This window comes from Protopterus annectens, chromosome 15.part0 (genome assembly GCF_019279795.1).
Source record: "Protopterus annectens isolate FY-2018-M chromosome 15.part0, PAN1.0, whole genome shotgun sequence".
Taxonomy (NCBI): domain Eukaryota; kingdom Metazoa; phylum Chordata; order Ceratodontiformes; family Protopteridae; genus Protopterus; species Protopterus annectens.
Genome location: NC_056749.1, coordinates 249,796,354 through 249,811,230, shown reverse-complemented (window position 1 = coordinate 249,811,230; position 14,877 = coordinate 249,796,354).

The following is a 14,877-nucleotide window of genomic DNA, read 5'->3' as shown; positions in this document are numbered from 1 at the left end:
GGCCTGCAATACCCAGCCTAATACAGTATAACCAACTGATTATGGCCTATAAAATCCTCTATAATCCAGACAATACTCCTGCACTTCAAATATTATCACCCCATATAACAATCCTAGACCACTTTGATCCTCTAACAAAGTACTACTTCAGACTAGCAAGTTTAATAACACAGCCGGTGATTCTCTCTTTGCAAACCCTGTAAGTAGATCCTGGAACTCACTTCCAGCTGATATTACCCTACTGTCCTTAGGTCAATTTAACAGTAGACTCAAACAACATTTGTCACTTAACTGGCTATGTCAATGTATCAAGCCTGGCTAACTCGAATGTGTAAAATCTGTGAACCACTTTACTGTGTAATTTTAATTTAATCCTGACTTGTGCCCAGGTCTAACATTAACCTGTGGAACATGTTTGACTTGCTTACTTATGTAATCTCTGTAAATAATCTGTTTGTAATATGTAATGCTAGTATTATGTAATGCTGTATCTGCTACCCTCGTAGCTTGTCTCCACGGGCCTCCCCTGGAAATGGACATGCATCCAGTCGGACTATCCCAGTCAACAAATGTAGGATAAATAAATAAATCAATAAAATATATAACAGTGACTACAATACCAGTCAGACATTGACACACACTGACAGCATGCTGAACACACTGGGGCATACGTGGGGACTCAGAATAGCAGCCTGCCTGGGCATCACACACCTCCGCAGCTGGCACACAGGCATATGTTCCGTTGGAACAGAGCACATGCCACACATGGCACGCACATCCCCTGTGCCACACACTCACAGCCTGTAGGGCTACACAACACACCTGCTACAGACGTGTCAGGTACCTGTCTTGTGTGCTGCACTGGGGTCCCTCTCAACAGGCTGTATCTGGTGAAGGTCACAGTGATATGTCTCAGGGGCACTATGGTCCACCACAGCACACATGCATACAGGTCAGTCAGAGGCATGGACAGATATGACTCATTCATTGACCATGCCAGTGTGGCTGCCTGAGACATACCTCCCTGGACTACATGATAGGGAACACAGAATTGATCTCTCAGCATGTGGCACAGGCCAGTATGAGCCTGATGTTGGTTGCCAACATACCCTCACCAGGTGTTCTACCACTATATGTGGGAAGGGTGTTGTATGTCTACATTATGCTCAGTCTCTACTGTCATTCATTGGGTATCCACTGGCTGTCAACGTGTGCTTACATGCTAGGGAAGCCACAATGAGTTGCAAGGGTCATCTTGCACGTGACATCCATGACCCGATGTATAATGGCAAAGCTCCTTGGTACACACATACTGCCTTATGCTGCAGGACATGGTTTACATAGCGACCTCCGTGGGTATCACACAGGTTAGGACACTAACAGTGCTGCTACACAACAACAGCAGTGTACACCGGAAGATGCATGCACCAGACACTGCCCTCAGCATGGTGAACTGCAATGTCTGTGCAGTACCAGATTCATGATTCATGGCTCACAGGTGTTACCCATCACTGACAGGTTATGCCCCATACCATACCTGTCGTCCCCTACACATGTAACACACATGGATAGGGGTGGTATCCCAAGGTAACACAGATACACACACCTCCAGGTTGTTGGCACAGCACAAACCATCAGGGCCTACTCATGTGCAGCTGACAGTGTGTCAGACTGCCATCTGGTTCATAGCCTGGCACACACAACCCTCCCATACACAGGAAGACCACCTATCCTCCATAACAACACTGGCAATATGACAGTCTCAAGAACTGTGTTTATATGGCCGGACTGCATCCAGCCAAACATTATGTGTGAGCATTACTGTAGCTACAACACACTAGCTCAAGGGTTCACAGCATGTGCTCACCGAATTGCAGTGGAATGACATGTTACCACTACCACAACAGGTGGGAACATGCAGCACCTGTACATCGACTACATGTACACTATATGGCCCAGACCAGATGTGTATCCCCTGCTGTAGGTCTTTCACCATAGACACCCACACTGTATAGGGACATACCACGTGTGGACCCTGCACAGTAAGACACAGTCATATTGGTATACATTGCAAATGCCATTTATCCACTCGAAGCATGTGTCAGACATGGTAACTACTGCAGGTCACAGGTATTTATGTGTATGTGTCACACACATACATCATGTGTGCAATGCCATTGCTGGTTTAGGCAATGGCATGCATTGTTATGTACAAACACCCACACAAGGTCATACTGTGTGACACAACCACACGTGACAGTTGTGGGTTACCAAAACATACCTATCTGTACTCTGACAATGGTAATAGACACAGTAGCAGAGCACACTATTGGCATTAGTGGCCAACTAGCCCTGTTTGGCTGTGCTGATAGTGTGGTGACATCCCCTGTGTTTACTGGGGGAGTATGCAGCATCTGGTGTATTGTAGTATTTGCCAAATGGATCTGTGTGCTCACACTTGCATTTACACACACCCTACTACCCCCACACACATGCACACTTGCCATTTGTAGGATTCATTCCCCTACCTAACTAAGTCATGACACATGAGAGAGACGAATTAGCAAAGCGCACTATTCGGTTTACTAGATAGTTCCTCTTCTCTGGCTATACTTATAGGGTGCTGACAACATCAGTATTTTGAAAGGGTAATGTGCATCAGGTAGTGTAATCTCCTGATTGCCAAAACTAACATGTTTTTCATACGGAAATGCACACACACAAACTCCCCACATCCAAACACACACACATGCCATTTACAGGTTTCAAACTCCTACCTAACTACATTACGATACTCGGGAGAAACGCATTAGCAGAGTGCGCTATTCACATTACTGGGAGGCTTCCCTTCTCCTGCTGTACTTATAGGGTGCTGACATCATCTGTGTTTAGAAAGTGGAGTGTGCATCCTGTAGTGTGTTCTCCCAGTTGCCAAAAGGGGGATTTCCCTCACAAATTTGTACACACACAGCAATCCACTTCATCCAAACACACACACTTGCAGGATTCAAACCACTACCTAACTATGTTATGACACTTGAAACGGACGCATTAGCGGAGCGTGCTATTCGCATTACTGGGAGGCTTTCCTTCTCCTGCTGTACTTATAGGGTGCTGACATCATCTGTGTTTAGAAAGGGGAGTGTGCATCCTGTAGTGTGTTCTCCCAGTTGCCAAAAGGGACATTTCTCTTACACACACAGTAACCCCCCTCCTCCAAACACACACACTTGCCATTTCCTGGATTCAAACCACTACCTAACTATGTTATGACACTCGAGACGGACGCATTAGCAGAGCGTGCTATTTGCATTACTGGGAGGCTTTCCTTCTCCTGCTGTACTTATAGGGTGCTGACATCATCTGTGTTTAGAAAGGGGAGTGTGCATCCTGTAGTGTGTTCTCCCAGTTGCCAAAAGGGACATTTTCCTCACACAAATTTGCACACCCACAGTAACCTCCCTCATCCAATCACACACACTTGCCATTTGCAGGATTCAAACCACTATCTAACTATGCTATGACACTCAAGACAGAAGCATTAGCAGAGCGTGCTATTCGCATTACTGGGAGGCTTCCCTTCTCCTGCTGTACTTATAGGGTGCTGACATCATCTGTGTTTAGAAAGGGGAGTGTGCATCCTGTAGTGTGTTCTCCCAGTTGCCAAAAGGGACATTTCCCTCACACAAATTTGCACACACACAGTAACCCCCCTCATCCAAACACACACACTTGCTATTTGCAGGATTCAAACCACTACCTAACGATGTTATGACACTCGAGACGGACAAATTAGCAGAGCAGGCTATTCGCATTACTTTGAGGCTTCCCTTCTCCTGCTGTACTTCTAGGGTGCTGACATCTTCTGTGTTTAGAAAGGGGAGTGTGCATCCGGTAGTGTGTTCTCCCAGTTGCCAAAAGGGACATTTCCCTCACACACACTAACCCCCCTCATCCTAACACACACACTTGCCATTTGCAGGATTCAAACCACTACTTAATTACATTATGACACTTGAAATGGATGCATTAGCGGAGCGCGCTATTCGCATTACTGAGAGGCTTCCCTTCTCCTGCTGTACTTATAGGGTGCTGACATCATCTGTGTTTAGAAAGGGGAGTGTGCATCCTGTAGTGTGTTCTCCCAGTTGCCAAAAGGGACATTTCCCTCATACATATTTACACACCTACAGTAACCCCCCTCATCCAAACACACACACTTGCAGGATTCAAACTACTACCATACTATGTTATGACACTCCAGACAAACGCATTAGCGGAGCGCGCTATTCGCATTACTCTGAGATTTTGCTTCTCCTGCTGTACTTATAGGGTGCTGACATCATCTGTGTTTGGAAAGGGGAATGTGCATCTTGTAGTGTGTTTTCGCAGTTACCAAAAGGGACATTTCCCTCTCACAGCCTTTCACACACACAAACCCCACTCACCCACACACACACTGAGCATTTGCAGGATTCGAACCCTACCTGACTATATTATGACACTTGTGGGAGACACATTAGCGGAGCGCACTATCCGAATTACTGGGCACCTGGTCTACAACTGTAGTATTTCTAGGGTGCTGACATCTTTATTTCCACAGAGGTATGTAGATGTAGTACTACCTGTCAGGTGGGGGATAGCATATATATGCATTTGCAGCCACCTATGTCAGGGTCAGATATGCACATCGCACTGGCAGGTTATGTTCTATACCATGCTTTGGGACCACAGGACCTGTAACACACAACACAACCAGTCCAGAACACCACACCCACATCCAGGACACACACTTAGCTTCCCTGGGAACAGTGCCAGGATATGCAGGTATTCACATACACCATTCCAGTTGTTAACATCAGGTACAGGCATATTGTGTGTGAGAACTACTCAGGCCTCTACCACTTTACCCTACAGCCACTACAATTTGTGGGTCCATGTGCTATGGCAGAACCATACACCACAGCCACATGGGTGAATACATATTGCACCTGTCCATCTGCAACGTGGGTACTCACTGTTCCACACCAGAGGAAGACCACCATTGTTGATATCTGACCATAACCAACTTTCCCTGGACATCCATATCTCATCTCCACCCCCAGGCAAGGTTGTCACTGCACACAAACTGTGTTTAGCACAAGCAGACTCTACACTTGTGTAGACTGGGGTGGATGACTTCAGAGGACCCATGCTGGAGGACTATACTGGCCACTCAGCATAATCCTTGACATTTGCATCCTATGAGCATGTGTACAGTTTGCATTGGTCATGCTATCCCACATATACCCATGACTGCTCCACAACAAGACACCTGTCAGCTGTACACCGCCATATATGCGCTCAACAGACAGAGTGACCTAATACATTGCAGAGCTGTAGCCCACAGAGGGAGGACATCTGTGGACAGTTCCAGCATGGCACTTCATTCACACATACTCATTACAACACAGTGTTGACAGTGGAATCGTCCAGAGAATACAGATAGGGCTCCCCTCAGTCTGTTATTGATGGACGCCTACTGTCAGAGATCCTCAGCAACCCTCTCACAGCACACACCGTCAACATGGCTGTGGCTTAGCACATTCAATTCCTGAGACCTCCATGGTGCCCCTGCTTGACAGAGTCACAGCTCATTAGCCTCACATGTTGCCTTCTGTGACCTACTTTACAGTGGCACGGTAGCCTACTATCCTGGGGATGCAGATGCCAAGCACACTCTGGCTGAGCTGTCATTCCCTGGGGCAAGAAGCCTAGTATTGACCTCTACACCCATATGTTCAATTGTCGGATGCACAATATTTGTTGTGCTGTTCTACTGTTTGCAGGTCTTTATTGCCATAGCATTCCCTGTTCCTATGACCAACTTGTGTATCTGTAGCAGATGTTTGCATATGACGGCGATCCACTATATCACTTATGTCTCTGTGGTCATTTACTGTGTGCACTGGGCTGATTGCTGTGTTGTGGTTGGTTCCTGGACTGACACGTACAAATACCAGATATGTGTGGCAAACTGCTACACGGAGATATGGCCTAAGTGTGTGAGCATGCCCAGTTCATCCTTTCCATGGCATGTTGTCTGACATATGCCTCATTTATCAAAGTGTGCGAGCATGCCCAGTGTGAGCTTTCCATATGTTGCACTCTGAAGTCCACCACATATTTGGGTGTGTGTGACTTCGACATTATCGCACGTTTATGATTGTGTGCTGGGTGTCATGTTGTGTACTAACTGGCCAACTACTTCGTGTCTGCCACAACAGGGATTATACTGTGCCTGCAGGAATTGCATGGGATACTTTGCAGACAGTTCTCAACATACTTTCATAATGACCTAACACTGTAGTACCGTATAGTGTACTGGTTCGGTACTTTCACTGTGGTGGACAGTATCCTGGGCTTTAGTCCTATCACTGCTTGACATCTTCATAGTGAGCACAACAGACTGTGTAGGGGCCAGTTGTGCACATATGACCATGTTGCAATATGTTCAGATATGGACTACCTACACCAGGCTCGTCCAACATTGCTAGTGTATTCCACAACATGGGTGGACATTGGCAAACACTAGCGATGTTCCGTAGGCCATTTCTGATGGTAGTCACAGGGTGTGTTTGTCCTTCAACACACATTGTAACTGGAGTTTGCCATTACATATGTCATGGTTGGTATACTGTGCCTCTGTCTACCTCTGACATAACAGTGATACCCAGGGTAGCCTACCATCTCCCATACACTCATCAGGATGCCTCTTGAGGGGTGTCGATATGTGGCACTCTGGCTGACCTGTACCAGGAGTTTACTGAAGTGTGCGGGTGCCTTCTGTGTTATGGATCATTCTGTACAGCTTGTCCTATGTATGTCAGTGCTGGGGTTCAGGTCTCTCATGTGCATAGCTCACTGCCATTCAGATTGTACAAGGTGCAACATGTTCATTCATTCCAGGTTGGACATGGCTTCATACATCAGGCACAGCTTTCCTGTAGCTGGGAAGGATGGCGGTGTGTGGGGCTGCAGTTTGTTTACTCAGGCAACACATGGCATCTGTTCATGCTCTTTGCTACCCCTGGTGGGGTACTGTTGTGGGCTTTACAGTTGATGGAGGTGTCTGCTGTGGTATATCCCACAGGGGCTATTGTAGTCAGTTGTGATGCTGATGGAGGATGGCTGCAGAGCCAGAGTGAGTTCCCCTTATCTACATGTGCCAGCCTTCATGTTTGGGTGGGTATATGGTACATGTTTCTGCGAACACTACAGACACATGTTTGTCCAGTGCAGGATATTTATCACCTTTTGTACCCAGGTCTCACATTACATGTTAGGTAACTCATGGGTTAACACCTGTGTGGTAATTTGTGGGCACTTACTGTATATCCACGGTGGTTGTCTATACACAGTTCTGCGATTAGCTTGCTGACATGGCCATGGCTACAGTTGTCTGTTTGTAGGTGGCCCTTTTGTGGGTTGCTTGTGTCAGCTGGGGGTCAGATATGGTGGGCTGTTTGTACTCCTCTGCATACATGCTCAGTCACAGTCCTTCCATGTTGGCCTATACCTATGGGACATGTATACAGAACGGGGGGGGGCCAAGACCAGGCCTTGTGGGATGCCACTCATATCCGCTTTGTAGTCTGACATGGATGCGGCGTGTCTGACCATGTCAGTTCTGTCCTTGGTCTGCTTTGCAACCCCTCTACTGACATAGGGGTGTATATTTAAGCTGGTGAACATATCCATACTGAACACGTACGGTATTGTCTAGAAGCATGTGCACGGTCCAGCTACGCTGTGTGGACCACATAGCCCTCATCAATGATCTTAATGACTGCTTCAAATGGGTCAGACATGTTTAGGGGCCGGTTCTGCAGTTACAACAGCCACAGTGTGTAGGGTCCAGTATCAGTAGGTCCACATTAGCCTTCTGTCTGCGGTACATACTGATCCTTTCCATAGCTGTGCAGAGCAAGCTTGTCAGGATCCTGGGGTGGTAGTTTGGAGTATCCATTCAAGCAACACCTTTGTTGTGATGGACCACTGTTGTTGTACACTGCTCTTTGGGTACATATCCTGTGGTAAGGCTGACATTGGCCAGTAGTGTGATTTTGTATTCCATTACTCTTGGGGTCCATGTTGGCCTCAGCACAGGACACCATCACATACCTTTGCTGCTGTGTGTTCTGCTTTGCAGATGATGGCTGTTACCTCAGCATCTGCAATGTCAGAGGACCATCTGCTGGGATAGGTATTTTGCACTCGGGGGGGGGGTGTTTGCACTGCACCTGACAGGTTGTATGTTAGCAATATGTGTGTGTGTTTGGTATGTTGTTTGTAATATCTGTGTGATTCGGAGCATATCTGTGGATGCCCAACATGGTTCCTACCATCAGTTGGGTATGCCTTGTGATTATCCATAGTGTCCTGTACATTTTGTATCTTCATAGGTTCATGGGTTCATAGTAGGCTAGACACCCTAGGCCATTAGTAAGCCTAGCTAGAGTGTGTGTGTCTTTCGCCACCCTTTGCTATGTTCAATTATGGCCATTTATGAGGTTCTTCACTGTGCCTCTGTCTGGTCGTGACACAGTGGGGACCCCCAGTATACATGTGCGGTCATCCATCCACTTGGCAATATTCCTGTTGAGGGGTGTCAGTGAGGGGCTCTGCCTACCATGGATTGGGATCCTGTTTCTGGGTGTGGGGAGCCTATGAGTTATGTATCTGTCCCTCCAGCACATCTTATTTCATTATGTGTTGAGGTTGACATTTGTGACTCTCACAGCTCCAATGGCTTTGATTTCCTGTGGTGTAGCATGTCCATTACTCCTGTGTTGGACATGGCCTGGTACAACAGACATACAATGCCTCTGTGTAGGCAGTGTGTGACTGCAGTCAGCTGGGATGTCTACAGCCAGGCAGCATATGACATATATTTCACACCCTTTATCCTGTTGGTGGGGTAACTATGAGGCCTTCCGAACCGCTGCAGGTGTCACGTATGGTACATCCCATATGAATCATTGTACTAGATTATGGGTCTGATAAGGGAACAGTACAGCAGCACAGTGACCTCTGTTGATGTTGATGTGAATCCTTTCATGATACGGTGTCCAGTATCAACAGTCTTCATAGCCACATTGGCATTGTGGCTGTCACATGACAGATTAATGTCGACCTGTGTCCCTAGGTCCCTGATGACTCCTTGCATACATAATGGTTTGACACCTATGTGGTACTTTGTGTACCTTGTCTGGTATTTGGTGGGACATTCATACTGTCCAGTGTCTTCGGATGTCTGGGTGGGGTTCTTGTGTGTGAGAGTGTGGTCTGTCGCATGCTACAGACTGTACAGCAGTTTTGACTACAGTTATGTGCACATGGCTGGTGTCTGCTGCTTTGTGCATTGTCAGTTACCTGGCTATATGGGTGTCTGTGCTGCATATGGATACTCCCGCTCCTTTGATGTCTTGGTGCAGGTGTTGGGGCCATAACACATGGTATGTGGTATAACCTAGTAGTGCTGGTGTGCTATCACTAGGCCTGCAGCAGGCTTCTGTCACTGGACAGGCATCAATGTTCTCCATAATGGGAAGTGCCTCAAGGGCATGCATATTGCAGTTTACACATCTGGCATTGGTCAGCATTACCCTTATGTTTCCTACCACTTATGTTTTCTAGGGTGGTGGGTAGTATTTTTGGCCTTGCCTACATACAGCTCTATGGAGGCGGCATAGGCCTTATCCAGTATCCAGACGCACACGGGTAACAGCTGACAGCCATCCCTGTAACAGCAGCATGGCTTGTCATGCTTGACATCTCAAGCAGACACACATTACACCCTCTTGGACTGACAGCTGTAACTGTGCCAGCTGTTAAACATGAGCATTCTGTGTTTGTACTGTGGCATCATTCTTGGTGAGGGTTGGATGCTGCACACAGCCAGTGTCATCCCGCCCTGGGGTACATACTCGGAGGGACCATCCATGTCTCATTTGATGTTGACCAGGGAGGTACATCTCAGGTAATTCACACCAGCGTGGACATTGGGTGCATCATATTTCTGCTTGCTTTGGGGGGACCTGCATACTTGTGTTAAGTGGCATTTTGTAGCAACCTACAAGCAGCTTACTCTACCCTTTCCCTTGTTCAGTCTGGTGAGTGGGACAGCTGTGTGTCTGCCTATACAGACACCTATTACGACTGTATCAGGCATGTTGTTTCTCCTTCGGGCCTGTGACTGTTTGGCACACCAGCTTTGCATACTATTCATTGCATGTGCTATGTTTGAAGGTTGTGGTTGCTTATGATCTACTTTGGAGGCTTCTGTTGGTGTGGTGTGTTTGTAATTGAGGCCTCCGGGAATATTTGTCTGTATGTGCTTGGTTTACAGTTGTGGTAGGTCTATGTGGGACTGGGTTTGTGGTGTATGTGGTTATCTTCTCCTCCTGACTAGTGTTGACAGTGCTGAGTTTTTGGAGCTCAACCTCTGGTTTGGATACATGGATGCATCTATCACATATGTTTGTATTTATTGGGGGGTGTTGTGGTTGTCTGTGTACTTGGTACTGGCGTCACATTGCCTCTGCATTCATAGATTATACTTGTTGTGCTGGACTTAGTGAATTGTATGTGTGGACATATGTTGTTGCCATACTACTGGTCAGTGATTACTTCCCTTTTTATATTTGCTCTATCATGTGGTAACTTCCTCATTCTCTTGCATGGTTTGGTAATGGCTGGAGGCCAGCATGCCAGATGCCTGCGTGTATGGCATTGTGTGTTGTTGTTATTTGTGATTGCATACTCCAAGCATTCCTGGCTGTGTTCATGGAATGCCTGTATAACATGTTCTGTGGTGTGTCCCATATTCTGCACTTGCACAGGGCCTTTTGTAGATTCAACATCGGTTTTGAGGGCTGCAACCTATACTTTACACATGTTTTTCACTGTGGTATTCTGGCCAGGGACTGGGGTCAGGGTGTGTATATCCAGTGTGATTACTCTATGGTCTGGTCTTACCAGTGAGGGGTACACTTCTCATCTTGCCATCCAGTACACATGTTGCTGATTATCACATCCAGTATGCTTACCCCTCTTGTGGGAGTAGTACATTGTTCCTGGGCATTTTGGTTTATGGAATCTGGGTACTTTTCTCCTACTGTGTTGGCGCTAGTACAATGCTACCAGTGTATGTCTGGGTATTTTCAGTCAAGCAATATCATGTGGTTTGGGGGGCTTGATATATTCATGTATTCCGACATAGGCCAGGTGCTGTTCCTGGTATTAGGACAGTGGTCTGCAGCAGGCTATATACTGAGAGGCAGTTTTAGCCATTGGTATTTGACCATGGATATTCCATGCTGCTTCTTGTTGTGGTTCCAACATGGGGGTGTGGTTATCCTTGCCATTTCTTGCTAGTCACCCTCCTTTTGTAGCTTTTTCCATGTTTTGCAGCTGTACAGCACAGTATGAGGTGTGACCTGGTAGTGTTAGGGTGCTGATGTGAGCCTTGCCCAGTTCTCTATTACAGGACTGGTATCTACATTCTCCTTACTGTGTGCGTTTACACTGCACACATCTTGCTGTTTATACATCTGTCATGGGGTGGTATTACATCTAGGTTCCTATCCCTTGTAGAACCTATGAGGTTGGGTTTGTGTTTTGAGACTTACCTATTCAGGGCATGCTGTGGGTACTGACGGCCTTTGCCAGTATCCATGGGGCATGGCATGATAGGTGCATGCCACCCCTAGCAGGTGGTGCATCATGTCAAACTCTGCATATCTTCCCAGCCTGTAACACATTGGCTCCCCTTTGACTGACTGCATTACTTCAGCCAATTATTGTACTTGATCTTCTTGTCTTCATAGTGTGGCATCATGCTTGGTGAGGGTGAGATGTTAGGCAGGGTCTTCATGTTTGCATATACTAGATGGTGTTACATTGCTTAACACATGGCAATCATGCCTCAGGTGGTGCTGCAGGGCTGCCTCTGTCAGATGTACATACTACACTCCCTGTACATGTTTGAGAGCAGGTTGTGTCATGTTAGGCATCCCTGTTACTATATGAGTGAGTCAGAGAGGGGTATCATTCCAAGGGTTCCTAATGAGCCAGTGTATGTGCTATGTGTTGCCTCTTTGCCAAGGCCAGGGCATACTGGGCACACCTCCTTCTGCCTACTGGGGCAGGCTCAGGTTGTTCCTCCTCCGAGTCACGCTCTGCCTGTGATGGCCTTGGCAATGGTGGGGGGCTGTTTGGCCCGGCCCTATGCTGGTCCTGCTGCAGCTGTTTTCACAAGATCATATTATGTAGCATAGCACATACCATGACAATTTGGGTACTTGTAGTTGGTGTGTACTGCAAGGCTCCACCAGATGTGTCCAGACACCGGAACCATGACTTGAGCAGCCCAAACACACGCTCTATTACATTACGTGTTTGTGGGTGTGCCTCATTATGGCGTTCCTGTTCAGGTGTGTGTGCGATTCTGATGGGTGTCATCAGCCACGGCTCCAGTGCATAACCTGCATCCCCCACTAGGTGTCCGTGTGGGATGTCCCCACTGGCAAATGTCTGGTACAGCTGCATCAAATGCCAGATGTGGGAATCGTGATAACTCCCGGGGCAGCCAGCACACACATTCATTATTATGTTCTGGGCATCACACACGACCTGGCAGTTGATGAAGGGGAAGCCCTTGCGGTTAATGTAGGCCCTACCCCGCTCACCGGCTGGTGCTTTGATGCATATGTGCGTGCAGTCTATTACACACAGTACCTCAGGGTATTCCGCTATTTGCTGGAAGAGACGCATATTGCTGGCCAATACCTCACAGGCATTGGGGAAATATAACCAGCAATACAGTTCAGACCACTGCAAAACGAATCCACGGAAAGCCAATGTGTTGTAGCAAAAACTTTAATCAAGATTAGCGCTTTCACCAACAAACTGTGGCATCATCAGAGTCAATAATTACAATCCAAGGACACCAGGCTTAAATAGTGCAATAATTAACTCAATAATTCAATAATTGGTTAAACTATTACATCCTTAAACAAGCACTACCAACAACTCAGTCCTTAATACCTAAAGTATAAGACTGTTGTTCTACCCAGTCATGAAATATTGTTAAAATTATATAAAACATTTATAATATATTTATACAATGATAATTGTAATGATAAAAGTATAAGAATTTTTTTATATAAAATAACAAAAACCATTGCAATAAGCTTTAACCCTTATATCACATATGATTTTTGCCTCAAAATAGGTTTTAAAGATATACAATCATTTAAACCAGGTTGCTTCATTGCATTTAGTTTGAGTTGCCACTCTGCTTCACGAAGAGCAACCTTGTTACCAATGTCACCACCTTGGTCCATGACCACCCGATCAATAATAAAAAACAAAAATTTTTTTAAAACTAGAACATTTAATGGAATGAAGGTATAGGGCATTGTGAGCATCTTTGTTTTTCACAGATCTAACATGCTCCAACACCCTGTCCCTTAATCTACGTGTGGTCATTCCAACGTAAAATGCATCACAGGAGGTGCATGAAGCTATGCAGACAATATTTTTGCTGTTACAATTGCATGCCCCTGGACATGCCAAAGTACGCCCATAATTTGCCACACAAATATAAGGCCCTTCCGCCACAAACCTACATGCACTACATGTTCCACATCTACCCATCATGGACCTAACTGGTTTAGGGACCCTTTCAAGAATGCTCTTCAAATTTGGTCCTTTACTAAAAACAATTCTAGGTTCAAGCCCTACAATGGTCTTTAAATCAACACTCAGACTGTTGTCCCAAAAACACTTCATTACAGTGCACATTACAATTATATTTTTAATATTTTGGCATCGGGTTATCTTGCCAATGGCCACATATTTGGCCATTGGCATGCTGCCTGAGTCATATGCAACCTTTATTTGGAGCTGACATCACTCCGTTGTGGAATTTGCAGAAATGTACTCAGTTGTCAGCTGAGTACATTTCTGCAACTAAAACGTCTCCTACACGGACTGGTTTCTGCTTCGTGGATCGCTAATATACCTCATTTGCATACCTTTCGGATGCAAGTGAGGTATTTAGCATGTCCACGCCCAGTCCGTGTAAGAGACGTTTTAGCTGGTCTCTTACACGGAGCTTAGGGCTGTTCCTGGATCGCGAGGCTTGCATGGAGTGTTGCACGTCATCTTACACTCCGTGCAAGCCTTCATGAATCCTGCCCTAAGGGTTTTGCATCCAAGAAGAAAGAGGTCATTGTCTCCCTCTACTCTTCCCTCATTAGGCCAGTCATTGAGTACAATGCCCCATTTGGCATGTACCTCACTCGACACCTGCAACAACTGGAGAGGCCGCAAAACTACCTCACAAAGAGGATCCTAGGCCTTAAACACTTGTTCTATATGGACAGACTCAAAAAGGCCCAGCTATTCTCTGTCTCATATCGCCTACTTAGAGGTGATCTCTGCTTGACTTACAAAGCCATGTCTGACCCAGCACTGTTAGAAATGCTACATCTAAAGAAATTCCAATTCCTCCACACCATATGCTCCAGAGACCTCAACCTCATTACCACAATCAACAGAACATGCTAGAGGGATAGGTTCATAACCCAGAGACGGCCCATGCTATGGAATAGACTTCCCATACATGTCAAGCAGAGCACCTCACTGACCCCCTTCAAGAGAAATCTTGATGAGTGGATGGGAAATAGAAGATTTACCCCAGGGATCACTCCGGTGGCTCTACTCGACAGAGGCACTAGAAACTAAGGTTGGGTGGCACGATGCCAGGGTAATCCTATGGGCTAGGCTTGTAAAGGCTCCAGAGCCACTAGCCTAGTACACATCTATGAA